General features: G+C 45.6%; 1 long non-coding RNA gene and 1 pseudogene across 4 annotated transcripts in view; one reads left to right on the top strand and one right to left on the bottom strand.

Annotated features, from left to right (window-relative positions):
* Window positions 1-26641, bottom strand: part of LOC113596708 (uncharacterized) — a 128472-nt gene that overhangs the window by 13456 nt on the left and 88375 nt on the right. The gene's annotated exons all lie outside the window — the stretch shown is intronic.
* Window positions 20230-20322, top strand: LOC113596730 (uncharacterized; annotated as a pseudogene).

Here is a 26641-nt window from a genome sequence, read left to right as displayed (position 1 = left end):
ACAAAGAGGCAGCACATCTGTGAGGAATTGACAGGAAAGAGAAAACTTATGCTTGGGAGCTTCAATTAGTCAGGAATGCTAAATAGAATTGGGGCTAGGGTAGAAAATCGGTAAAAGTAACAAGGTTTGTTTATACAGCCTTCTTGGCTCCGAATTCCCTATCTCCCACGAAAAGGAAATATCTTTACCTCCTGGTACGGGGAGCGGTGGGGGGCAGTGGAGGGAGGGGAGGTATTTTTCCAATGGGAGGTTTGTATCCTGCTTTGTGGAGACAGAGGGGAGTCACAATGCTTTTCTTGCACCGGCTGGTCCTTAAGTAACTTCAATTCAAAATAAACAACTTGCCAAAGTGGCACATTTTGGGGTGTCCCTGCTCTTGGCCCCCATATCACTTGCATCCATTTCTCCCACATACCCCTGCCCCTGGCAACCACCAATCTGTTCTATGAACCGGGGTTTTTAGATTCCACATATAAGTGAGGTCATGCAGTTTTATCATTGTCTGTCTGATTTGTTTCACTTAGTATAATGCCTTGTCAAATATTACTTGACCATATATTCGTGGGTTTATATATAGGCTCTTGATTCTGTTCCACTGGTCTATGTGCCCGTTTTTATGCCAGTACCACACTGTTTTGATTACTATAGCTTTTAATATAGTTTTAAATCAGGAAGTGTGATGCCTCCAGCTTTGTTCTTCTTTTTCAGGATTGCTCTGGCTATTCAGGTTCTTTTGTGGTTCCATACTGATTTTAGGATTTTTTTTTCTATTTCTACAAAATACGTCATTGGAATATTCATAGGGTTTGCATAAAATCTATAGATGACTTTGGGTAGTATGGATACTTGGATGACATTAATTTTTTTCAATCCATGAATAAGAGATGTCTTTCAATGTTTTTCATCGATGTCTTATAATTTTCAGTGTAGAGATTTTTCACTTCCTTGGTTAAATTTATTCCTAAGCATTTTATTGTTTTTGATGCTATTGTAAGTGAGATTATTTTCTTTATTTCTTTTTCAAATAATTCGTTTTTAGAATATAGAAAAAAGCCTGATTTCTGTATGTTGATTTTGTATCCCGCAACTTTACTGACTTTGTTTATCAGTTCTAAGAGATTTTTGGTGGAGTGTTTAGGATTTTCTGTATATAACATCATGTCTTCTGCAAACAGACAATTTTACTTCTTCCTTTCTGATTTGGATGTCTTTTATTTCTTTTTCTTGCCTAATTTTCTGGCTAGGACTTCCAGTACTATGTTAAGCAGGAGTAGTGAGAGTGGGCACTTTTATTTTGTTCCTGATCTTAGAGGAAAACTTTCACTTTCACCATTGAGTATGATGTGAGCTGTGGGCTTGTCATATGGGGCCTTTTATTAGAATGAGGTATGTTCTTTCTATACCCAGTTAGTTAGGTGGGGCTTTTTAATGTATAAAATGAATGGCTATTGAATTTTGTCAAATGCTTTTTCTGTATCTATTGAGATGATTTTTATCCTTCATTTAATTGTGATGTATCACATTTATCAATTTCCCTATGTTGAACCATCCTTTCATCCCAGGGATGAATTCCACTTGATCATGGTGGATAATCTTTTTAATGTGCTGTTGAATTTAGTTTAATAGTATTTTGTTGAAAATGTTTACAACTATATTCATCAGGGATGTTGGCCTATAGGCTTTTGTTTGTTTGTTTGTTTTTATTTGAAACATTCTTACCTAACTTTGGTAACGGGGTAATTTTGGTCTATCAAGTGAATTTAGAAGTGTTCCCTCCTCTTCTATTTTTTAAAAAGAATTTGAGAAAGATTTTTATTAATTCTTTGTTAAATGATTGGTAGAATTTACCAGTGAAACCATCTGGCTCCTGGGCTTTTCTTTAGTGGGGGTTTTTGATTAACGATTCAACCTCCTTATATAATATTGGTCTGTTCAGACTTTTTTTTTTATTTCTTCCTGATCCAGTCTTGGTATGTTGTATATCTGTTTCTTCTAGATTCACCAGTTGGTTGGCGTACAATTGTTTATAGTAGTCTCACGATCCTTTGTATGTCTGTGGCATCAGTTGGAATGTCTTCATTTTCATTTATAATTTTATGTATTGGCTTCTCTCTCTTTTTTTCTTGGTTAGTCTAGATAAGCATTTATCAATTTTGTCTCTTTTCAAAAAACCAACTTTTAGTTTTGTTAATCGTTTCTATTGTTTTCCTATTCTCTAGGTTCATTTACTTCTGTTCCAATCTTTATTAGCTCCTCCCTTCGACTAACTTTGGGCTTAGGGGTTGTTTTTCTATTTCCTTGAAACGTAAAGTTGCTGGCGTCGGCAATCATTCCTGGTAGGATGCGGTATCAGACTGTGCTCTCCCACCAGATGGTGCCACTGGCTGGACTCTGTGTTCAGACAGGGCTGAAGACAGAGCTTTGCTGTCAGACGAGATTACAGGCTATGCTCTGCAATCAGGCAGGCTTATAGGCTGGGCTCCACTGCAGGGCAGGACTATAGGCTGGATTCCAAGGCTGCCCAAGGTCACTCTTAAAGCTCCCTGGTTAGACAGGGCCAAAGCCTATTCTTAACAGTTGGGCAGGGCTTCTGGCTCGGATTTCTCCCCAAGTGTGGTTGAACCAGGGGCTCCATAGCCTTTGGCAAGGCCTCCTGGATGGCAGCACTGGAGGCTATACTCAGCAATTGGCGGAGGCTGCAAACTCACTTCCCTATCTGGGTGAGGCTCTAGAATGGGCCCCGTGGCCAGTATGGCTCATTGAGGGCTCATGTCAGGCACAACTACCAAATGAGTTCCCCCACCAGAAGGGATCACCGGCTAGACTGCAAATGAGCAAAACCACTGGCTGGGATCTCTGCTTGGGTTCCACTGCAAACGGAAATGCATTCCACTAAGACCTGAACACTGGTTGCTATAAGTCCTATCTCCCTTCTCTGTTTCTATCTGATTCCGAGTAGTCAAGCCCTGCCAGTGATCCCCATGAAGTGAGACCCAAGTGGGCCTCCTGGGAAGTGTTCCACGATGCTGGGGAAGCTGCACCTCTACCTTGGGCTCTTGTTTTTCCCACTGGAAAAACCGTAGGCCCAGAGGGGCCCTTTTGGTGTGGTGCTGTGCAGGCCTGGGCGAAGGGTGATGTGGTCAGAGTGTAAATACCCTTCTCACCTTTCAAATGTGGTCCTTCTCCTTCCCTGTGGTCTAGGGGGGTGCTTCAGCCTCACCTCCAGATTCTAGGGCTTTCGCAGTGGTGATGTCTGTTGTCTTATCTGTGGATAGTTGCTAGTTGGTCTTCTTGTGGGGAAGGCCGAAGTTGGAAACCACCTGTGTCACTATCTTGGTTATGTGACTTACACATTGTGTTTAAAGATGTCATTTCAGTAAGCCTATGACACAAGCAGGGGTTACGGTCCCTTGTTTCCGATGATGACATCGAGATGACATTTGCTCAAATCACATAAGTAGGAAGTAAAGGATTTACTTACCACTCTTTTGATGTCAGATGAAGGATCATTTCCATGGCACGGTGCCAGACGTTGAACACAATACACATTACCTTTTTGTTCATTTATTTATTCAATACCTGTGGAGTTATCCCTCAGGTTTGAGAGTGAAAGTTGGGCTCAACTTTCTTCTCCCTTAGGGGTCACCTTCTTAGCCAGAAAATGGAGTTTCTTACTGGTGATTGAAGACGCCTCCCCAAGAGGCAAGAAAACCATTGATTAATTTAACAGACATTTATTGAGCACCTACTATAATGCCGAGAGATAATACTAAGTGTGGGAGAAACAGCAAACATGGTCTCTGTGCTCTTGGAAAGCATCCAAGTGCAATGAAGTGTTACACCTGCCTCCACACAAGTGCTAGGAAGGAAAAATGAGTCACCAAACTCCACCTAGAGGGGATGGGAAAACATCCATGGCAAATGATGTCTGAGCTGACATGTGAGTGATAAGTCGATGTCAACCAGGTAGTAGTTGTTCGAGCAAAAGAGAGTATATGCAAGGGAGAGGTGTGGCACAGAGGAAGAGTAGAAAGAATCACTGGAAAGCCAGAGTACCGAAGCAGGGAATGCAGAAAGTTGGCCTAGAAAGGGAAGTAGGGGAGAATACCGCATACTGTATAAGCTGTGCCAAGTTCTAACTTTATCTGAAATCCTTGAGGAATCATTCAGAAATTCTAAGAAAGAGGCAACCAAACCAGGATACTGGTTGGCTTTTTGGTATTATAGGAATATCACGATGGTTGGCCAGAGGACGGATGCACTGGGGTATGGCAAAGACTAGAGAGAGTAAGACCGATTAGTGTTATTTGCAACAATTGAGGCCAGAGCTGATGGTGGCCTGGAGGTGGTGGTGAGGAAGGGGAAAAAAAAAAGGATGGATTCCTGAGATATTTAGGGAAAAACATGAATAATGACCCGTGAGTTACGCTGGTCACATTTTCATCTCTGCTGCTGCCCCAATATTTGCACGGGGCCAATGAACAGAGTTCAATCCTTCGCAGACCTGACTTGGAATTTGGAGAGCCACCAGAAGATGGGTGTTGGGGTCGGCTCCGAGGATCCTTCAAAAAGATGAGCTGTGACTGTCGAGCAGCTTTCCCACCAACCTACTGACAAGCATCCTAGCAAAGGGGCTGGTGGAAAAAGTGTGTAACAGACGCAAGGTCTCTATACACGGCTGACAATTGACACATCGGCACCGTTGTAGCAACAGGGCCAGCGGTGGTCCACAGCAAACACCTCGAGCCTGGAATTGGCTAAATTGGACTCCTGACAGCTTCAGACGCAGAGGCAAAGCCTGCATCTCAAACAGAAGAGGGAGAATTGTCTAAATGCTTCGATTCTTGTAATTGAAGCAATCGCACATCATTTTGCATGCCAGCTTCCTGACAGGATAACCAGTTTGAGCTGAGTGTGGGAATTCAATTATGTATCTTCTGTCTGAATCTTTGAAAGAAAACCACCCGACTGGCCTGTCAAATACCCAGCGTGTTTGCCTGTTGGAAATTGCTATCTCCTCCTGACACAGAAAATGTCTCTGCAGAAGAAAAACCTATTATATTTTACAAAGCTAGCATAACCCTATCACAAAACTTGACAAAAAAGCATAAAGAAAGAAAAGCACAGACCAATTTTATCTATGAATATAAATGCAAAATTCCTAAATAAAATATAAGCATATGAAATGTAGCAGGGTAACACGAGAGGCTTTTCCATTAAAAATTGAAACAAAGTAGTATGCCCACTATGACCCTAATTATTTAATATCACTCTAAATGTATGGCCAATGCAATAAGACAAGAAACATAAATAAATAAAGGACGCAATTGTTGAAGAGGAAATGGCAACGTTTTTCATTATTTGCATTATCTACCTAGAAAATCCAAGCAAATTAACTGGAAGAAAAATCTTAGCACCCATAAGAGTTCATTCATTCCTCTTCTAGGAATTTAATCTGAAGAAATATTCAGAAAGTCAAAGATTTATGATAGAGTCCCATCCCAGTGTTATTTTTATTAGTGAAAAAAACTGAATATAATCCAAATATCTAAAGATAAGGGCCTGATCAAATATATTACTTTAGATCTAGATGATGAAATATAAAACAATTAAAATATATGTTAAAGAATATTTAAGGGGCGCCTGGGTGGCTCAGTTGGTAAAGTGTCCGACTTCAGCTCAGGTCATGATCTCACTGTTTGTGAGTTCGAGCCCCACATCGGGCTCTGTGCTGACAGCTACCTTCTGAGGTAGCTACCTCAGGTAGCCGGCCTGGAGCCGGTCTTTGGATTCTGTGTCTCCCTCTCTCTCTGACCCTCCCCTGCTAGTGTGCTCTCTTGAAAGGGCGGGCCTACGCCAGCCGACTCCATCTTGTTCTGTGTCCTTCACCTTGACCACACCTCCTCCCCTTGAGTAACCCCCCCCCTCACCTGCCTAACAGGACTCGACCCTTCCCCAGGACCCTTCCCCAGCCAATCGGCTGAGGCCATAGCCATTACCTCACCAACTGCCCCCAGGCCCCAATAAAACCTTTGTCCTTTTGAAACTCGCTCTCTTTCCCTGGTATCTCACCGCTGCGTCGGTGCAGGTAGGGGATTGAGCTCGAGCTAGCTCGAATAAAGGCTCTTTGCTTTTGCATCGGACTCGGCTCCCTAGTGGTCTTTGGGGATCACGAATTCTGGGCATAACATTTGGGGGCTCGTCCGGGATCCCCAAGACCCTGAGGGACCCCCGACCCGGAGAGCCTGACTGGCCACGGTTAGTGTCTGTTTGTTCTGTCTTTTCTGTGTGAGCTCATTTCTGGAATTCTGGTAGTGCCCGACGCGGTCTAAGTGGACGCACTGGAGGACCACGGGCCGGGAGTTTCGGAAGACGTTCCGATTCTCCCTTCTGGAGGGACGTGGAATCCCCTCAAAGGTCTGAGACGAGGCGGGTCGCTCCCGCTGGTCGGCGTGAGGCCGTCGTCTTTGGAGGGACGTGGAATCCCCTCATCGGTTTTGGAGGGACGTGGAATCCCCTCATCAGTTTTGGAGGGACGTGGAATCCCCTCAAAGGTCTAAGCTAGCTTGCAGTTTTGCTTCCATGGAGTTGGAAGACTTTCTAGGGGCCCTCTGTTTGTCTGTTTTTGTGTTTCTCTGTTTTGTTCTGTGGACTTGCTGGACGGACGTTATGGGACAGACTCAGACTACTCCTCTAAGTATTATGATTGATCACTTTACCCAGCCTTCAGCACCCCTCTACCCTGTCCTACAGGGGGGTACTGAAGAAGAATTAATTTTTCCTCCCCCGTATAACCCCTCTAGGATGCCGGAAGAACACCATCCTCCCCCTCCAGGGGAGGCAGACGCTGTTCCGAGAGCGGGAGGCGGAAACGCTCCAGGGGGAAGCCTGCCCTTTACCAGACAAAGGGCTCAGAGGGGGCAATCCGCCTCCGCCGCTGACTCCACTATTCTGCCCCTGCGAGCCACCGGACCCCCAGACGTGGAGGGGAATCAGCCCCATCACTATTGGCCTTTCGCCACTAGTGACCTCTACAATTGGAAAGCTCAGAATCCTAAGTTTTCTGAGAAACCAGCAGGGCTTATTGATTTATTAGACTCTGTTCTTTTTACCCATCAGCCCACGTGGGATGATTGCCAGCAGCTTTTGCAGGTCCTGTTCACGACTGAAGAAAGAGAAAGAATCCTCAGTGGGGCCCGAAAACTAGTTCCAGGCGCAGATGGGAATCCCACCACCAACCAGGCTCAGATAGATGCCTCCTTCCCCTTAACTCGGCCCCAGTGGGACTTCAACACGGCAGAAGGTAAGGAGAGGCTCCGGGTCTACCGCCAGACTCTAATGGGGGGTCTCCGAATGGCTGCTAGAAAGCCAACCAATTTGGCCAAGGTAGGAAATGTACAACAGGGAAAAGATGAATCTCCGGCTGCCTTTTTAGAACGGATCATGGAGGCATTCCGTACCTACACCCCCATGGATCCAGAGGCTCCAGAAAGCAAGGCAGCTGTTCTCATGGCCTTTGTAAACCAATCGGCCATAGACATTAGGAAAAAATTACAGAAAATAGATAGACTAGGAGAAAAAAGTCTGCAGGACTTACTGGTGGTAGCCGAAAAGGTATATAATAACCGGGAGCCTCCTGAGGACAAGCAGGCTCGCGCCATGGCGGCTGCCAGCAGTAAGCAGACTCGAGACCTGGCCAGAATACTACTAGCTACCACTGCTGACTTCCCCGAGGAACGAGACCGCCGTCTCCAGCAGCTGGCAGACGACACAAGAAAAGGTAAAAGCACCAAGGGGGGGAAGCAGAGGCTGCAGAAGGATCAGTGCGCATACTGCAAGGAGATAGGGCATTGGGCCCGAGATTGTCCAAAAAGAGCTGGCGGGAAGGGAAGCAAGACTGATCGAGTAAAAGTCCTAGAGCTGGATGAACTAAGTGATTAGGGGAGTCAGAGTTTGGACCCTCTCCCCGAACCCAGGGTAACTCTTAAAGTGGAGGGGACCCCTATTGACTTCCTTGTCGACACCGGAGCACAACATTCGGTCCTCCGCACCCCACAAGGAAAACTAGCCAGCAAGAAGTCCTGGGTACAAGGGGCAACTGGTATGAGCCAGTATTCATGGACTACCCGAAGAACAGTAGATTTGGGAACGGGCCGGGTATCCCACTCCTTTATGGTAATACCAGAATGCCCCTACCCGCTGTTAGGACGGGACTTACTGACCAAGATTGGAGCTCAGATAACTTTCAGACAAGGGGGGCCTCAGGTCACCGATGGCAAGGGCCACCCCATCCAGGTCCTGACCATGAAACTGGAGGATGAATACCTCCTCCACCAGGAGGCGCTCCCGAGAGAGGATAATATAGACAGATGGCTACGAGAATTCCCCTCAGTTTGGGCAGAGACAGGGGGGATGGGACTAGCCGCTCACAGGACCCCAGTCCTGGTAGAGCTCAAGCCAGGAGAGAGTCCGGTAAGGATCAAACAATACCCCATGTCTCAAGAGGCCTGGAAGGGGATCCAGCCACACATCCGGAGACTACGAAGCCTAGGGGTACTAGTTCCTTGCCAGTCTGCCTGGAACACCCCCTTACTGCCGGTCAAAAAGCCTCACACAAATGACTACCGACCGGTACAAGACCTCCGGGAAGTAAATAAGAGGGTCGCGGACATACACCCAACTGTTCCCAACCCGTATACTCTCTTGAGCTCCTTAGCGCCCTCCAGGGTCTGGTATACTGTACTAGATTTAAAGGACGCCTTCTTCAGTCTGCCACTGGCACCCCAGAGCCAACCCTTGTTCGCCTTCGAGTGGCATGATCCGGAGGAGGGCTCCAGTGGGCAACTCACCTGGACACGGCTACCTCAGGAATTCAAAAATTCACCCACCATCTTCAACGAGGCTCTACACGAGGACCTGGTATTTACAGACACCTTCTCTGGCTGGGTGGAGGCCTACCCAACCAAGCATGAAACGGCTCAGACGGTGGCTAAGAAGCTACTAGAAGACATCTTACTCAGGTATGGTTTTCCTGCCATGGTAGGATCAGACAAGGGACCAGCTTTTATCTCGCAGGTAACACAGGCAGTAGCCAAGGCGGTGGGGGCAAACTGGAAATTACATTGTGCTTATAGGCCCCAGAGCTCAGGACAGGTAGAAAGAATGAATAGAACCCTAAAAGAGACCCTTACCAAATTAACCATGGAGACTGGCGGGGACTGGGTGACTCTCCTACCATACGCCCTTTACCGGGTTAGAAACACTCCTTACACTCTGGGTTTTACTCCCTACGAGATCATGTTTGGCAGGCCACCCCCTGTTATTCCCAGCCTTCGAGCTGAACTTATTGCTGAGTTTAAAGATCAAGAACTTTTTCTTTCCTTGAGCGGGCTCCAGAGGGCGCACGAGGACATTTGGCCGCGCCTCCGTGCCATCTACGAGGCTGGCCCGACCCCGACACCTCATCAGTACAGGCCGGGAGACTGGGTCTACGTCAAGAGGCACCACCGAGAGACTCTCGAGCCGCGCTGGAAGGGACCCTACATCGTGGTGTTGACAACCCCCACCGCTCTCAAGGTAGACGGCATCGCGACCTGGGTCCATCACACCCACGCTCAGCCAGCGGACCCCTCCTCGATCCGGAAGGACGTTGTCACGCGATGGGCCATCATTCGGGACCAACACAACCCGCTCAAGCTCAAGCTACAGCGCATTTGACCTACCTAATATTGGTAACTCTGTTAACTCTGCTTGTCATTGCTCATGCTGCCGGGAGTCCCCACACCCCCCAAAACATCACCTGGCAGATCATAGACACCAGCTCGGGGACAATACTTAATCAGACGTCCCAGAGCCACCCCAGGGACACTTGGTTCCCAGAACTTTGCGTAAACCTCCAAACTCTGTTCCTCTTGTCACCATAAATGCAGCCGGTCCCATGATTGGGTCCCTAAGCTACATGACAAGGGGGGAATGAAAGGGCGGGCCTACGCCAGCCGACTCCATCTTGTTCTGTGTCCTTCACCTTGACCACACCTCCTCCCCTTGAGTAACCCCCCCCCTCACCTGCCTAACAGGACTCGACCCTTCCCCAGGACCCTTCCCCAGCCAATCGGCTGAGGCCATAGCCATTACCTCACCAACTGCCCCAGGCCCCAATAAAACCTTTGTCCTTTTGAAACTCGCTCTCTTTCCCTGGTATCTCACCGCTGCGTCGGTGCAGGTAGGGGATTGAGCTCGAGCTAGCTCGAATAAAGGCTCTTTGCTTTTGCATCGGACTCGGCTCCCTAGTGGTCTTTGGGGATCACGAATTCTGGGCATAACACTCTCTCTCTCTTTCTCTCCCTCTCTCGCTCTCAAAAATAATACATAAAACAAAGAATATTTAATAACATAAGAAAATGTTCATACATCCTGGGAATAAGCACAAAATACAAATCTAAATACAGTATGATTACTTTTTTGGAAAATAAACAAATAAATATGTATATACATGTATTTGCATTGAAAACATGCTGGAAGGAAGGAACGTGAAAATGGTATCACTGTTATCACAGGGGTTTTTCAACTTTTCAACTTTTAGAGAATTTACATGCACCAGTCTTACAAGTTACACTATAAATATACAATAAAATACACAGTAAAAATTTGGAGGATATTACCAGATGATGTCTGAGATCCCTCTCAATCTGCTTCTGGCATAAAAATGACAATGTCTATAAAAATCTGACACTTTAAAACGGAAGAGGATCTGTGATACTATTACCCCCTGTCGATCTGTGTTGGGTTGCCCCATAATGGTAGCAAGTAGCTTCACTAAGAGATTTTGGGGAGGTTGGCTTCCTGAACACAGACTCTATCCTTCAACCTTATCATCCAATAAAACCTTTTTCTTTCTGGGCCCCAGCTGGAGCCCAGTTTGTCACCCAACTCCTTGTTTGCCTTACTTGCTGTCTCCCCTGGGCCCCTTTAGGCAACGCTTATCAAAACCAGATAGCAGGACTCCATCTGAGATGAGCTTCCCAGGTGGCTTATCTTCCAGCAGCACTATATCAAAAACCACTTGGATGCCTGGTTCAGGTCTCTCCCCGGGGACATCCACCAAGGGTAGGGTCTTAGATTTACACGAGTCCTCCCTTAATAGGTTCCTTGTCTGAATTTTGCCTTGTGGTGGACCCACAGCAGACTCAACCCAGACACCAACCAACCTAGCAGACAACACTTAAGTCCCAAGGAGCTAAATTCAAGCAGAATATTTTACCTACCGAACTGGCCTGGAATGGGAAGACACTGGGGGTTTACTAAGGCCAGAGACTTTGGGAAGAACTAAGAGTCCAATTCAGAGACAGCAGCTGTGAAGTCCCATCCATAAAATGAGAGCAAAACCATAAACCAGAAATGGAATCTAGGATATGGGAGAGTCAGAAATGCAGAGAAGCTTGAACACAGCTATAGAATCTCCAGGATGGCCAGGACTCAGCTTCAGGGATCGGTTGTGGGCATATTGTGAACGATTAAAACAGGGGACCCAGGAACACAAGCTCAAATGCCTGAAGAGCCCAGGTAATTAAAAGAGAAGATGGACGGCCAGCAGGAGAGTGCCTGCCTCATGCAAAGAGAGGCAGTCGCTACTCAGGAACGCCGATCCCCTGCTACCAGATCTGTTCATTATTTTATTTTTTTAAATAGGCTCCCTGCCCAGTGTGGGGCTTGAACTTTCCATCCCGAGATTAAGAGTCATGTGCTCTACTGACTGAGCCAGCCTGGCGCCCCCAAATCCCTCAATCTTGAAATGTTGCCATTTCATGTTTTGAATGGTATTCACGCCAAACAAGACGTAGTTGCAGGCTTGATTCACTCAATGGACAGCAATTCATGACTTCTGAGGAAAAGTTACAAAGTTGTTAAAGGAGGAAGAATTAATTGACTCTTACCAGACTGACCCACCCTCAACCTTCCCCAACAGGCTTTCCTTTACAGGAATGGCAGAAAGAAAGAATTATGCTTTCATTGATCCAAAGAGCGACCCATCCGACCCCAGGGTGAGGGCGAGGATGACATGGCCACCCACTGACGCTAGCCCCCACCTATTTCCCCACACCTAGGAGTCTGTGGGGATAGGCCGGAAACCAGCACAGTTCCAGAAACCAGCTGTGAGGCACTCAGAGGCTCAATAGTAATGAGTGTGGAAATCTGAATGCCATTGTCACTTCTATGGGGTCCCACCCACCGATAGCTCCTTTGATGTGCTTCTACTTCAGGATACTTCTGACAAGAGAGTACACCAATAACCAAATCTCCAACTCTCCGGACACCAGCTAGATGTCCCAAACGTATTTCAATTCTGACACCGTCTATCTGGACATCCACTGGTTAAGGGCTGCGCCTGCTTCATTCAGATGCCAGTTACACCGGGACTTTGGATGCTCTGACTATAAACTCAGGGAGTTCCCCCCCCAAACCCCTCTTCCGGTTCAGGAATTTTCTGAAACAGTTCACAGAACTCAGAAGAGCACTTTACTTACTTTTACTAAGTACGGAAGTTCATTATAAAGGATACAGGCAAACAGCCAGATGAAGAGGTATGTAGGGCAAGATCTGGAAGGGGTCTGAGCAGAGGACCTTCTGTCCCATGGGGTTGGCTGTGCTACCCTGCCAGCAACTGTGTTCACTAACACCGAGACTCTCCGAACCCCACAGTTTAGGGGTCTTTGATGGAAGTTTCATTACACAGGCGTGGTTGATTAAATCATCGGTTACTCGTAGTTAACTCGGTCACCAGCCCCTCTCCCCTCTCCCAGAGGTCAGGGGGTAGGGCTGAAAGTCCGGAACCTCTAATGATGCCTGGTCTTTCAGGTGACCAGCCCATCTCCCCTCACACCCTCACCGGAGTCCTCAATCTACCTAGGATCCCACCCACTGGTCACCTCACTAGCATACCAAGGACCCTGGGGACAAAGACTAAGTATATTTTTCTTTTTTAATGTTTGTGGTTTTTTTTGAGAGAGAGACAGAGCACAAGTGGAGGAGGGGCAGAGAGAGAGGGAGACACAGAATCCAAAGCAGGCTCCAGGCTCTGAGCTGGTGGCACAGAGCCGGACATGGGGCTCCAACCCATGAACCATGAGATCACGACCTGAGCCGAAGTCGGACGCTTACCCGACAGAGCCACCCAGGTGTTCCCTAAATGTATATTTCTTATTATACAGGTATCACCCACCCTTCAAAAGTTCACATTTCAACACTTTGCTTTTTACAAAAGACCTACGTTGGTATCTGCTTTTGGTAACCAAAAGAAATCCGAAGAATATTTTTGCTTTTATGGGAAAGAAAAAAAAAACCCAGAAAGCAAAAATAGCATTCAGCATTTGTTCGGTGGCAAGTCGTTATAGAGGCAGTGCACATCCCAAGCAGCTAGAGCGGCAAAGCCAAGTCCTTGGTCGGGGAAGGCTGCTATTTTCCATCTTTTCTACTTTTCATATACAGCCTTCTTCAGTCTCTTGTTTAGACACTGGTGCTCTGTTCCCCTTTTCCCCTCGGGCAATTTTATCCATTTTCCCCCGCCTTTGTGTAAGGTAAGAAGAATCCAAGCCAGAACCTTGGATCAGTTTCTCTCTGCCACCATATGAAGGCAGGCAGAAGAGAAGTATCATGACCATGAACTTTCGGCTTAATGTACAATGAGCTGCTCACCTGTAAACACCACCTAAACTCTGACCAGTCGGACTACTCTCCCTCCCTCATCTGGGAAGGAATGAAGGACGGGATGTCCGAAGAGAAATGCAAAATGGAACCAGCGAGGCGAACTGACCAGAATGCCGGTTCAGCTTAACAACAGTCGAGTCAAGGGAGGTGGAATAAAACTATAGTAGAGCTTGCTGGTTGCCAAAAAGTATCCATTCGCCCCTCCTTTGCTAGTAGAGAACACCGTTTTATTTGGTGTGGCAATGCATTCATAAAACACTACTTTGGGGCGCCTGGGTGGCTCAGTCAGTTAAGCATCTGACTTGGGCCAAGGTCACGATCTCAGGGTTTGTGAGTTCTAGTCCCCCATCAGATGAGCACAAGCCCCGCATTGGGCAAGTAAGCCCCGCATTTGCCCCACCTCCCATGAGGTCACATGTGACCCTATGATTGGGTTCTGGTCAATGACATGTGAATGGAGTGTTGACTGAACTTCCAGCAAGATCCCTCAAAGGAACTTCTCTCAGTTGGGACATTTGCCCATTTCCTTTCTCTTCTCCTCCTTCTTCTTCCCTGAAATCCAGGCATGGTGTTGAGACATCCAGCAGGCATCTTTGACCATGTGGTGGCCTTGATGATAAAGGCCACACACTTGAACGGCTTACGTGTACCGGGCAGATAAAAGGAGGTAGTCAATACTAAAGAAGCCTTCCCGGACTTCTGTGCTGGCCTCCAAACTTCTTGCACGGGGGAGAGAAATAAACTTCTCCTTTAAATCAGTTTTAACTTTAGTTTCCTGATACAGGCAGCCAAACCTAATCCTCACTGATACAGAAATTACATAAAGTGTATGTTTAAATCAGCTATAAATGTCTCTAAAGGAATTGTATTCCTTTAAGAAATGTATTTCTAAATAAATCTTCCTGGAAGGATCGTAATATGTGAACTGAAATCTGCTAAGAAAAAAACGATCATAGAAATATACAAGGTATAAACAATCTCTTCTGTGAATACTAAGTTTGCTGGAAAAGAGGAACCGAGAAGGGGGAAAGGCAGCCAAGGAAGGGGCAAAATTCTCATCAGATAGGTTAAAGAAAAGAAAAGAGAAGAGAAGAGAAGAGAAGAGAAGAGAAGAGAAGAGAAGAGAAGAAAAGAAAAGAAAAGAAAAGAAAAGAAAAGAAAAGAAAGAGAGAAAGAAACAAGGCTCCTGCAAGGGGAGGAGATGCTTTGCTCTGCATAAGCAGGGGCTCTTCTATTTTTCTTTCTCCTGAAAGCTTTGATCTCGTGGTCTCTGAAAAGAGATTAGAGAAGAAAAGACAGATATCGCAAGTGTTAGGATCTGCTGACTGAGATGCGGTGGGGGGAGGTGAAAGCAGTGAGAGGGGAAAAATCTCACCAGTGTGCTCAAAGCTGTGAACAGCCAAGGAGGGGGGTAAAAACCCTAAGAAGGGTGCTGATGAAGATTTTTGGGAGGTTTTGATGGCAATCTAGCCTGTTTGATGGAAATCTGAGTTAACCCTCAGAGGCCTGGCTACCCAGTTAGGATTCAGTGAGCTTCTCTATTAGGATTGCCCGACTTCAGATCAAACAGACCGGCCCACTATCATGACTTGGTGGTATTACCAAGTATATCCAGGTACACCTGGATTACAGGAGCAAATCTGGTGCAAAGGGTTAATTTACAGAGTACGTTGTTTTGTTTTGGTACCATTTTCTTAAACCGCTCTCAAATAGCGTGTTTGGGGCGACGTGGCAACCACATTCTGCTCTTGTCTGTCCGGATACCAACATTCATTTCGTTTAAATCGTGTTTATTTTTCTTACACTGATGACACGATGACAGCTTACGAAGAGCTTTACACACATTATCTTTTCCAATTAGCACAGCATACGTATAAAGTGATCAGGGCAAGTGTAGAGATCTAAGGTGCAGAGAGGTTAAAGACGAGCTAACATCCTTTTATAAAAAACAGTACACCTTATATTTTTAAGTTTGGGGCATGGAACTTAGCATCCGTTCCCGCTAATCCATGCTGAGTCAGGATTAAATGTGGAGGATTTTGATTCTATGTTTCATTGATCATGAATCAGTTTTCCTCCAAAGTCATCTACAGGGATGAACCAGGAGAGAGAATAAACCCCATCAAAGGTGACTTTCTTGGGACATCAGTGATAACAAAGCATAGGCTTCATAAGTGATAGGTTGGTGCTGGGTGAGAAAAGCGAACATGATATTTCCACCTGCTGTCACTGACCTCATGGTTCCTTCTACAACACATCCATAATACCAGTTAAATCCTCAGACTAGTCTCCTTTTCTTTACCCTTTTAGTCTAAGATTGTTGTTTTTATAAAAATGAGAGATGCCTTTTCCATCACTGCTCACAGAGAAGCTACTGAAATTTCTACTCATTTCAAAACCCTTTTGACTACTTGTTGAACCCTCATCCAAGCCAGAGATTAGCTTCCGCTGCCCGGAACAGCGGAAGCTAATCTCTGAAGGACTGACCATCCAGATTACATTTAGAGCAAGTTACATACATCACAGTTTATAACGCATCTTCGTGTGCTCTATGTAACTGAATCCTTGCAATAACCTAGCATCCCAGCCATGGGCATTATCCTCAGTCTGTATCTAAGAAAACAAAGTGGAGCAAGTTAAAAATCTTACTCAGAACAGAAAGGGATGGAGTTGGAAATTGAATGCAGGAATGTTTTTACCCCACTGCAAATTTATTCTACAATACCCCACTGAATTAAAATTTCTAACTGGCTCCTATACACATCAGAGTTGCCACAGACCGATTAACCACAAGGAAAAAGATAAGGGATACTTTTTTACTTTAGAGTTGACTTCCCCCTGTTTTATACATTGTTTCAGAGACAAAAATGAATCGTTAAAGGCTAGAATCACCATGAAATACATAGAGTTACTAGTTTTCCTGTATAAAGAGCTTTTTATTGTTATTAAAAAAAATTTTTTTTAATGTTTATTTATTTTTGAGACAGAGAGAGACAGAGCATGAACGGGGGAGGGTCAGAGAGAGGGAGACACAGAATCTGAAACAGGCTCCAGGCTCTGAGCGGTCAGCACAGAGCCTGACACGGGGCTCGAACTCATGGACCGCGAGATCATGACCTGAGCCGAAGTCGGCCGCTTAACCAACTGAGCCACCCAGGCGCCCCTAAAGAGCTTTTTAAAGATCATTAAGAAAACATCTGGGGCACTTGGTTGACTCAGTACAGCAGGCAACTTGATCTCAGGGTCATGAGTTCAAGCCCCATGGTATTTAAAATAAATAAATATGTAACATATACATAAAGTCATTAAGAAAACATCCTAATCCCGTAATGGAGGGGAAAAAAAGATCACGAATAGGCAATTTATATAAAAAGAAATGTAAGTAATACGAATATTCAATGACACTAAAAATCAAAGATATTTTAGGGAGATGTAGTCATCTTTCACTTTTAGACTCAAGTAGTGATTGGTTGACTCTCCAGAAAGTCAGCAATGGACAAGGTCTGTTAAACCAGCAGATGCTTGGCATAGGAAGGTACAAGTCCTTCTTCTATGAACTATTTGTGGAAGTGGAAATTGGCACAATGATTCTGGAAATATGTGATAATATGGGTCAAAAGAGTCCAAAAACATTCCTATCAAGGGCTTCTGGATTAAAATTAAACAGCCCAATACAAACCTCCCAGGAAAATGTTAACACTCAATAAAACACCCGAACTAGGATTGACAATTAGGTTAATATCGTTGTAAGGGAAAGTTTTACTGGCCGGTACATATTAGACCCACAAATCTGGATTTAAAAAAAACAACTGGTGGCCCCACTGTTCTAAGCTAGCAACAGAGACTCTAAACCTTAACTGACAATTAAGCTAGAAAGTTCACAAAGACTCCGAAGGATGCTGGCACACACAGGTGAGAAGACACAGCCCTGAGTTAGGGGTTATGTTAGGGAAGGGTTAAGTCCGGAGAAGAGTTAGAAGACATTTACCATGAATATTCTAAAAATGGATTACAGGGGCGCCTGGGTGGCGCAGTCGGTTAAGCGTCCGACTTCAGCTCAGGTCATGATCTCGCGGTCCGTGAGTTCGAGCCCCGCGTCAGGCTCTGGGCTGATGGCTCGGAGCCTGGAGCCTGTTTCCGATTCTGTGTCTCCCTCTCTCTCTGCCCCTCCCCCGTTCATGCTGTGTCTCTCTCTGTCTCAAAAATAAACATAAACGTTAAAAAAAGTTTTTTTTTAATGGATTACAAGGGATGGAGGTGAAGGTCCATTCTTAGCAGATTTATACTTGTTCCATACCTTATGATCATGAGTTGTGCCCTGGCTACTTTGCCTATCAGACGTTCCCCCAGAGACATCATGATTTCAAAGCTGATCTTGTTTCAAAAGTAACCCTAATCCTGAGGCCATGTACACAATCACTTTAGGAAATGTTTTTGCCATAACATTCAGTCTGTGAAAAGTTTATTCATCCAATGCACATAACATTATAATAGTAATCTCACTCCCTATGACCTCATTGACTTTCTTCATAACATCACTTGCGTTAAGTGCCTTAATTTGACTTATAAATCAGAAACCATCAAGACTTATTGTGTTTCTTTCTCCCATACACCTAGCTGGAGAGAGTGAGGGTGGGGAGAAATTCTCCTTCTATTTCTGGAAAAGACAGGGGAATTTAAGTTTTTCCCATATATTAGAAGAAATGTGGGAAGTTTCCGAAAAAGGTGCCCTACGGTTGTCAGAAGAAAACTTCGGAAAATATAAATCAACTTGAAAGTGGCTAGGAAGGCTGTTCTGGAGCCACAGAAACAAGGGTAGTTGGGCAGGAGGGAACAGGTGGCCAAGTAACCCATCAGTCTCTGCAAATGTACAGCTAGAAGCTGATCGCACACTTAAGTTTAATACGTGGTATTGCTACCTAAGTTCGAATCACTGTATTACAACCGAGGTAAGCTTCATCTGCCTTAGGAGATGCTCTGGTGACCAAAGAAATAAAGTCCTGTTCCATTGGGGAATTTGCTTTGGTGTCTTCTAGGTACTCCTTACCAAATTACCTCACATTTTCACATGATTATAATAAAAGTCCCCCTGTAAATGAGGCTGCCCCCGTCTTAGCCACAATTTATTGCTTCACATCTGAGCACTTGATCTAACTGTGTCAATCAAGATCTTTCCTTTTGGAAATGAGACTAAGACTCTTCTCTCTGATGACTGCTCTCTAAATGAGGAGAATATTGGCAGGGATTATTTCTAGTCCTATATTTATTACCTATTGTTACAGACAACATTTTTTTAATTGAAACATTTATTTATTTGTGAGAGACAGAGAGAGACAAAGCACAAGCAGGGCAGGGGCAGAGAGAGAGGGAGACACAGAAGCCGAAGCAGGCTCCAGGCTCTGAGCTGTCAGCACAAGGCCCAACGCAGGGCATGAACCCGCGAACCATGAGATCATGACCTGAGCCAAAGTCAGATGCTTAACCGACAGAGCCACCCAGGCACCCCAGTTGCTGCGTAAAATACTAGCCCAAAACTTAGTGAATTAAACAGTAAACACGTTATCTCACAGTTTCTGGGGATCAAGAATTCAGAAGGGGCTTGGCTGTATGGTTCTGGCCCAGGCTCTCTTGCAAGGTTGCAGTCAGGATGCTGGCTGAGCCTGTAGTATCTGAACGTTTGGTCGGGGCTGAAGAATCCACTTCCAAGATGGCTTCCTCACACAGATATTGGCAGGAGGCGTGAGTGCCTCACCACATGGACCTCTCCGCAGGGCAATGTGAGTGTCCTCGTGACATGGCTTCCCCAGAACAAGTGATCCAAGAAAGAGAGTAGGGAGGAAGCCACAGCACCCTTTATGCCCCGGTTTCAGAGGTCACAAACCCTCATTCTGCCACATTTTATTCATTAAGAGTGAGACAGGAAGTCCAGCCCGTTCTCAGTGAGAGGGGAATTAGACTCCAACTGGAGGAAGGAATCGCCAAAGAATTTGAGGACATATTTTCAAAAGTGCCAGAGAGCATATATACAGAGAGAAACAGAAGTGAGTCAACGAGTCTGCTTGTGTTTCCTGAGGTGGGCTGCATCCTTGCCCTTGGGTTTTGTAAAACACCACTGCATTCTTAAAAAGAAATCTTCTTCCCTAAGCTGTCTTGAGTTGGTTTAATTACTTTTCAACTAACAGAATCTTAATCACTACATGACTTCCTTCAATTAAAATCTTTGGCTCTTCTGATGATTTCTGCTTCAGCCACTTTGCTCAGAGATCCGGGCACTGATTTTTTCGATATCCTGAAGTCTTTTATCCCTCTCCCAGATGATCCTACCTGCCCAAAACTATTGCCATAATCTTCGGTCCCCTCTTACCTCTTTTTCCAGTCTGCCTCAGCCTTCCCTGTTCTGGACACCGCTTGGTAGTATCAGAAGAGAGAAAACACAAAACCAAACAAGGAACCAAAAGAGAAAATCCTCCTGAGCACATGTGGTCTGGATAGTAAGGATACATGACTTCTGAGAGGCTCCTTCCCATCGCTTCTCGGCCTTTTGGCTAAGATCAAGTGTAGTATTAGAGGCTCCTTCCCTGAAAGTTTGAGTTCAAAGTCAAGAAAATGTGACCTTCTGCTTCTGAAGTCAATAAAAAAAAACAACATCCAACCTCGATGACCTGAGCAATACTTCATAGAATATACTGCCCAGGAGGGACATCGGGATGGCTCAGTCGGTGAAGCGTCTGACTCTCGGTTTCGGCCCAGGTCATGGTCCCACAGTTCATGAGTTTGAGCCCCAAGTCGGGCTCTGTGCTGACAGGGTGGAGCTTGCTTGGGATTCTCTCTCTCCCTCTCTCTCTCTCTCTGCCCCGCCCCTGCTCAAGCCCGCTCTCTCTCGCTCCCTCTCAAAATAAATAAATAAACTGAAAAACAAAAAGAGGGGCTCCTGGGTGGCGAAGTCAGTTAAGCGTCCAACTGCAGCTCAGGTCATGATCTCACCATCCATGAGTTCAAGCCCCGCATCGAGGTCTGTGCTGACAGATCAGAGCTTGGATCCTGCTTCAGATTCTGTGTCTCCCTCTCTCTCTGCCCCTCCCCCACTCACACTCTGTGCCCCTCTCTCTCAAGAATAAATAAAACCACTAAACAAAACCAAAACCAATACACTGCTTGGGATACGAAAGAGTCTCCAAAATCTCCAGCCAGAAAAATATGTGAGAAAAAATGGCAGTATGTAAGTGCTGTATGAGCAGACCCTCTCCTGATTACCTACCTGTCAAGAGGCTATGGGTCCTGTAGTGACAGATAAAGCAAAGCCGAGGTGAAGGCTTTGTTAGTGTTCATTTTGCACTGCGCAAGGCAAAGAGAGATTTCCAGTGGGTGCAGGGGTTTTTGACTACCAGGAAGGTCCAATAAGGGACAGAAGAGGATAACCATCCCCATACTCTTCCAAAGTCATTGAGAAATATTTCTCAAGAGAGATAGATAGAAGAAATGCCACGTACTTTCTAGTTCCCTGCCCAAACCTGGAATATGGACGTGCAGTGGATCCCGGGAAGCAACACCAAGACCCCCGCCTCAAAGCCAGTGTAGCCCTGCTGGGCATGCAGGCTGCTGGAGGCTCACAGCTCTGCCCCTCCTTGGAGATTGCCCTCGGTTATGGGGAGCTACGCTGCCCAAGGTTATACACCCTCTCAGGGGATGGCATATGGCCAATGACGGATTGGCTCAAGAGTTCAAAGGCTCAGCCTTTCTCTCAGTTTGCAAGGACTCTGAAGGGCTGTCCCAGATAGAGTTCCTGTCCAAACTCCAGCCCCCATTTGCAGCCACATCCCATTGATGCCCTGCCCAGTCTTGTGGTTCTCACTTTCTTGCAAGTGTATCTTCCAGGAAACCTGTGCTCGGAACTCCCCATCTCAGAGTCTGTTTCCAGGGGTTCCATCTAAAGCAGTACTATTATCTTCTTCATCCAGATGACAAAACCGAGTTTTGGGGAGTGATAGCAACATGCATCTGGCCACAGAGTGCATGGTGGAACTCTGATCTGACCCTGAGGCTGTCTCATTCTCAGGTCGCACCGTTCCCAGATTAACCCTCCGCCAAGCATGCATTCAATATCTTGTCGATCTTCCAATTACCTTATTGGTTGGGAGAGCATCCTAAGGATGAGACCTGAAAATTCTGACCCATTGCAATGCTTTACCCGCTTGCATGGTAACACTACAAATTTGGTTTGTAAATTAGTCTGTGTGTCTAGACAATGTGAGCCTGTGTCTAAAGGGACCTCATTCCAGGGGAATGGATAAAATAGTTTCTGTCACTTTGAGGTCTTGCCTGAGAGTCTGCCCGCCATCACCGGAACTGACCCCAGCCTTCTATATCATTTTGCTTTTCCAACGAGACAAAAGCAAACCTCTGATTGCGTTCTCCACTGCAGCAAGTTAACTCCGGGCACCTCATTTAGACTAACAGGGAGGCACAGCTCTAAAGAAGAAGGAGACATGCGGAGAGGAATGCCCAGCTCCGAATTCTGTGAGCTCAGTCCACCAAGGCTGTGGGCAACAGGGATCAAGACATAGTGGTATCTGGGGAGCCGTAGACACATTGAGATTTGCACCTCCAGACTTTGAATTTCTAATGCAGCCACCAGCAGAGTGATTTATTAGACTGACCCATGGATCTATATCAGACAAATCTCACCTTCGCATTAGGATCAACAATCCCAGGAATTGTTCTCATATTAAAGAAAAAATATTACGTTTTATGGCCGTCTTTGTGACTCTCATACAACCCATGACAGAAAAATAGTAAGTTTTCTGTAATAGACAATGGAAGAACATTCTCTGGTTGGGCTAACCTCCATTTTAAAATCTATTGATTCCTTTGGTTTAATTTTCTTTTTGTTTTTAAATTACCAAAACAATAACGCTGACAGTAAATTTTGTAACAATACAGAAGAATATAAAATAATAAGTAAAACTTCCCTTTTAATCCTCTCCCAAAGCCGCTCTTCCGAGATCACCACTGGGCACGGTTTGAAGTGTGGTGTCTCACCTTCTTCCCTATGCATTTTCTTTTCTTTTTAAAAAAAAAATTTTTTTTTTTAATGTTTATTTATTCTTGAGAGACACGGAGAGCACAGGCAGGGGAGGAACGGAGAGAGAGGGAGACACAGAATCCGAAGCAGGCTCCAGGCTCTGAGCTTTCGGCCCAGAGCCTGACGTGGGGCTCAAACCCACGAACTGTGAGATCATGACCTGAGCCGAAGTCAGATGCTTAACCGACTGAGCCACCCAGGCACCCCTTCCCTCTGCATTTTCAAATGTGCATACATATGTGCATACAAACATGGACACGTATGCCTACCCACGTACACACATAGTTGTAGCCTCAATATGATTCTGCTATACAAATTGTGCAGTGTCTTCTGTTATTCAAAGCAATAGAGTGGACTTTTCCTGTAACCAATGCAACCCAATACCACATAGTTATCAGCAACAATAATTGTAATGCTGGCAATGAAGCATACTATGAGCAGGCACTGTTTCAAGTGTTTTCTATCTAGTAACACATTTAGCCTGACGCTTGGCCTATAGATGAGAAAGCTGAGGCCCCTGGAAAAGTTAGTAAAGTCGCCCCAGGGCACACAGTCAATGAGTGGTGAAGCTGGGATTTGAACCCAGGGAGTCTAGCGCCAGAAGTCTACTCTCATCATAGAGTGGGGAACATTCTCTCATCAATCCTATCAGGAAAGGTTGAGGAGGTGCCCTGGATTCTTCAAAAGTATGGGAGCGACTCACTGCAAAGTCTGTCATTGTATTCTGAGACTCCCAGATGCCCATCTCAGAGACCCGGGAGCCTGAATAGATACCAGTTTCACCTAGGTCGAGCCGTCATGGCCACTTACCACGAGAGGGCTGATCCCTGAGGCTGAGTCATAGAAATAAAAGCTGAGAAACGGATCCCAATGTCTCCATATGTTTTCATCTTTATTTTTTTGTTTCTTTATGTATTTATTGTTTTAAGTGGACTTCAAGCCCAGCGCGGAGCCCAATGCGGAGCTTAAACTCATGACCCTGAGATCAGGACCTCGATGCTCTACTGACTGAGCCACCCAGGCGCCCCTCATCTTTTTTTTCTTAAAGATTTTATTATTTCTTTTAAGTAATCTCCACCCCCTACATGGGGCTCAAACTTACAACCCTGAGATCAAGAGTCGCATGGTCTACCGACTAAGCCAGCCAGGTGCCCCCTATTTTCATCTTTAAAGACAAGCACTCCAGAATCTGAATGTTGCTTTGGATTTTATTATGATCTAGAGGAGGAGCAGAGTAAAATAAATTTTAACAATTGAAAACACAGTAGGCATTTAGCCAACGGTAGGTGGACGTCGGATGGATGCGTGGATAAACATGTGGACAGAAAATGAAACAAAGAGGAACGAAAGAGGCTGGCTTGGGTCCTAGAAATGAGCCCGAGTCTTAACGCCTGATAGATCGCTTGTTCCTGGCTCCAGATTCAGGGTGGTTTACTATTCCAGCAACATTCATGTATTTCTGATTTGGGAATTTGACTGGCACCACCCGGGCACCCTGACCACCAAGCCCCAGGGCCATTTTTCTGCCAGCTGGTTTCTTGTTTCAACTTTCTCTTCTTCCCTGCTAGCCTTCTTTCTAGCCTCCTTCTGTTTCTTCAGTTTTCCATTATTGTTTTTGTTTGAGTTTCTGGTTTTAATTCAAGATGTAGTATTTGCTCAATGTAGCCAGTGAAATAATGCAAAGACGTATAAAGAAATACCTTCTTGGGGAGCCTGGGTGGCTCAGTCGGTTAAGCCTCTGACTCTTGGTTTCAGCTGGGGTCCTGATCTCACAGTTTGTGAGTTCGAGCCCTGCACGGGGCTCCATGATGCTGACTGCAGAGGAGAGATTCTATCTCTTCCTCTCTCTCTCTGCTCCTCCCCTGCTCAGTCGTGCTCTCTCTTTCAAAGTAAATAAATAAGCATTAAAAAAAAATACCTTCTTGGGGCGCCTGGGTGGCTCAGTCGGTTGAGCGTCCGACTTCGGCTCAGGTCATGATCTCACAATCTGTGAGTTCGAGCTCCACATCGGGCTCTGTGCTGATGGCTCAGAGCCTGGAGCCTGCTTCCGATTCCGTGTCTCCCTCTCCCTCTGCCCCTTCCCTGCTCATGCTCTGTCTCTCTCTGTCTCAAAAATAAATAAAAACATTAAGAAAAAAAATTAAAAAAAAAAAACAAAACCTTCTAATGCTCCTCTTCCAGTCCTGCCTTCTTCAGATAACCACCACCACCAGCAGCCTGGTGTGTATTTTCCACCTCTTTCTCACGCTCACAGAAACATGCAAACATAGAATCATATGTAGAAAAGGTCTTCAGGGTATGTGCTTTTACAAAAATAGAAGCATATTATACACATGATTTTACAACTTTTTCCCCCTAAGTATATCATGGAGATCCCTCCGGGCCAATAGACCGAATTATAACTTCTTTTTGTTGTTTTTGTGAAGCTTGCTTTTTAAGCAAATTATCACACAGTATGACCTTTGGGAGTCTTTCGTACATCTATTCATTCATACAACCACCACCACGATAAGAACACGTAACGTTGCCATCACCTCCAAAAGTTCCCCCGTGCACTTTTAAGATGTCCTTTGTTTTATTTATTTGTTTGTTTGTTTTTAGAGAGAGCGAGAGAGAGAGAGAGGACAAGCAAAGGAGAGGATTAGTGGGGGCAGAGAGAGAGAGAGAGAGAGAGAGAGAGAGAGAATCTTAAGCAGGCTCCATGCTCAGGGTGGAGCCCAACACAGGGCTCGATCCCACAACCCTACGATCACAACCTGAGCTGAAATCAAGAATCGGACATTCAACCGACTGAGCCACCCAGGCTCCCTGAGATTGGCTTCTTTAACTCAGCATAATGCCTTGGAGATACATCCAAGTTGTGTGTATCAATAGCTCTCTATTAGGGTTATTAATACTCTTACTGTCACACATGTTATAAAAAAATCATACGTGGGAAAGTTTGGCTTTTGATTTTGTTTCGTTCTTTTGCCAGATTTGGTGTTTGTTTTTTAATTTTTTTTAACGTTTTATTTATTTTTGAGAGAGGGCAAGCAGGGGAGGGGCAGTGAGAGGGGGACAGAGGATCTGAAGCAGGCTCTGCACTGACAGCAGCAAGCCCGATGTGGGGCTTGAACTCACAAACCGTGAGATCATGACGTGAGCCAAAGTCGGACACTCAACTGACTGAGTTGCCCCAGGTGCCCCAGGTTTTGTTTTTTTAATGTAGTCACATGTGTCTGTCTTTTCTTTGTGTATTCTGGGTTTACAGTCTTGTTTGATTGGAAAGTCACCCTCTGCCAAAGTTTTAAAAAATGTTTCAACTGTCTTTCCCCCAAGATGTATTTCCCTTAACATGTCCAAACCCTCTGAGAGTTAACTATGATCATTTCCATCCCTCCTTTCCAGATGAGGAGCCTGGGATTTGTAGGGATCATGTAACCTGCCCAAAGATGCACATCAGGGAAGGTACACAGCAGTGACTCAGACCCCAGTGACCCCATGGAGAGCCCACGGGCTTAACCACCAAGCTGTACCCCCTCCTTTATCAGCACACCAAGTCAGATGCCAAACTGTCCCTGTGCGGTGTTGTCCTTGATCTCCTACAGAGACTGAGCAAACAAAAAAAAGTAACAATGCAAAAAGAGTGGGAATAAGGGTCTACTGCTTCTCTGGGGTGCATTCAGCATGGCGAGTGATGAGAAATGGGGGAGTCACTCCCTTGGGGGCTTTGTGGAAGCCATGTACCCAGTGGAAACAGAATGAGACAGACCTGGGAGAATGGAAATTCCGTGTCTTACTAGCTGAGTGACCTAGGACAAGTTATTTAACCTCTCTGAGCTCTAAGTCTCTGACCTGTAGAATGGTAGTAACAAT

The sequence above is a fragment of the Acinonyx jubatus genome, chromosome E3 (assembly GCF_027475565.1).
Source record: "Acinonyx jubatus isolate Ajub_Pintada_27869175 chromosome E3, VMU_Ajub_asm_v1.0, whole genome shotgun sequence".
Taxonomy (NCBI): domain Eukaryota; kingdom Metazoa; phylum Chordata; class Mammalia; order Carnivora; family Felidae; genus Acinonyx; species Acinonyx jubatus.
Note: the sequence above shows the minus strand (reverse complement) of the source record. Positions and strands in the feature narration are given on the sequence as shown.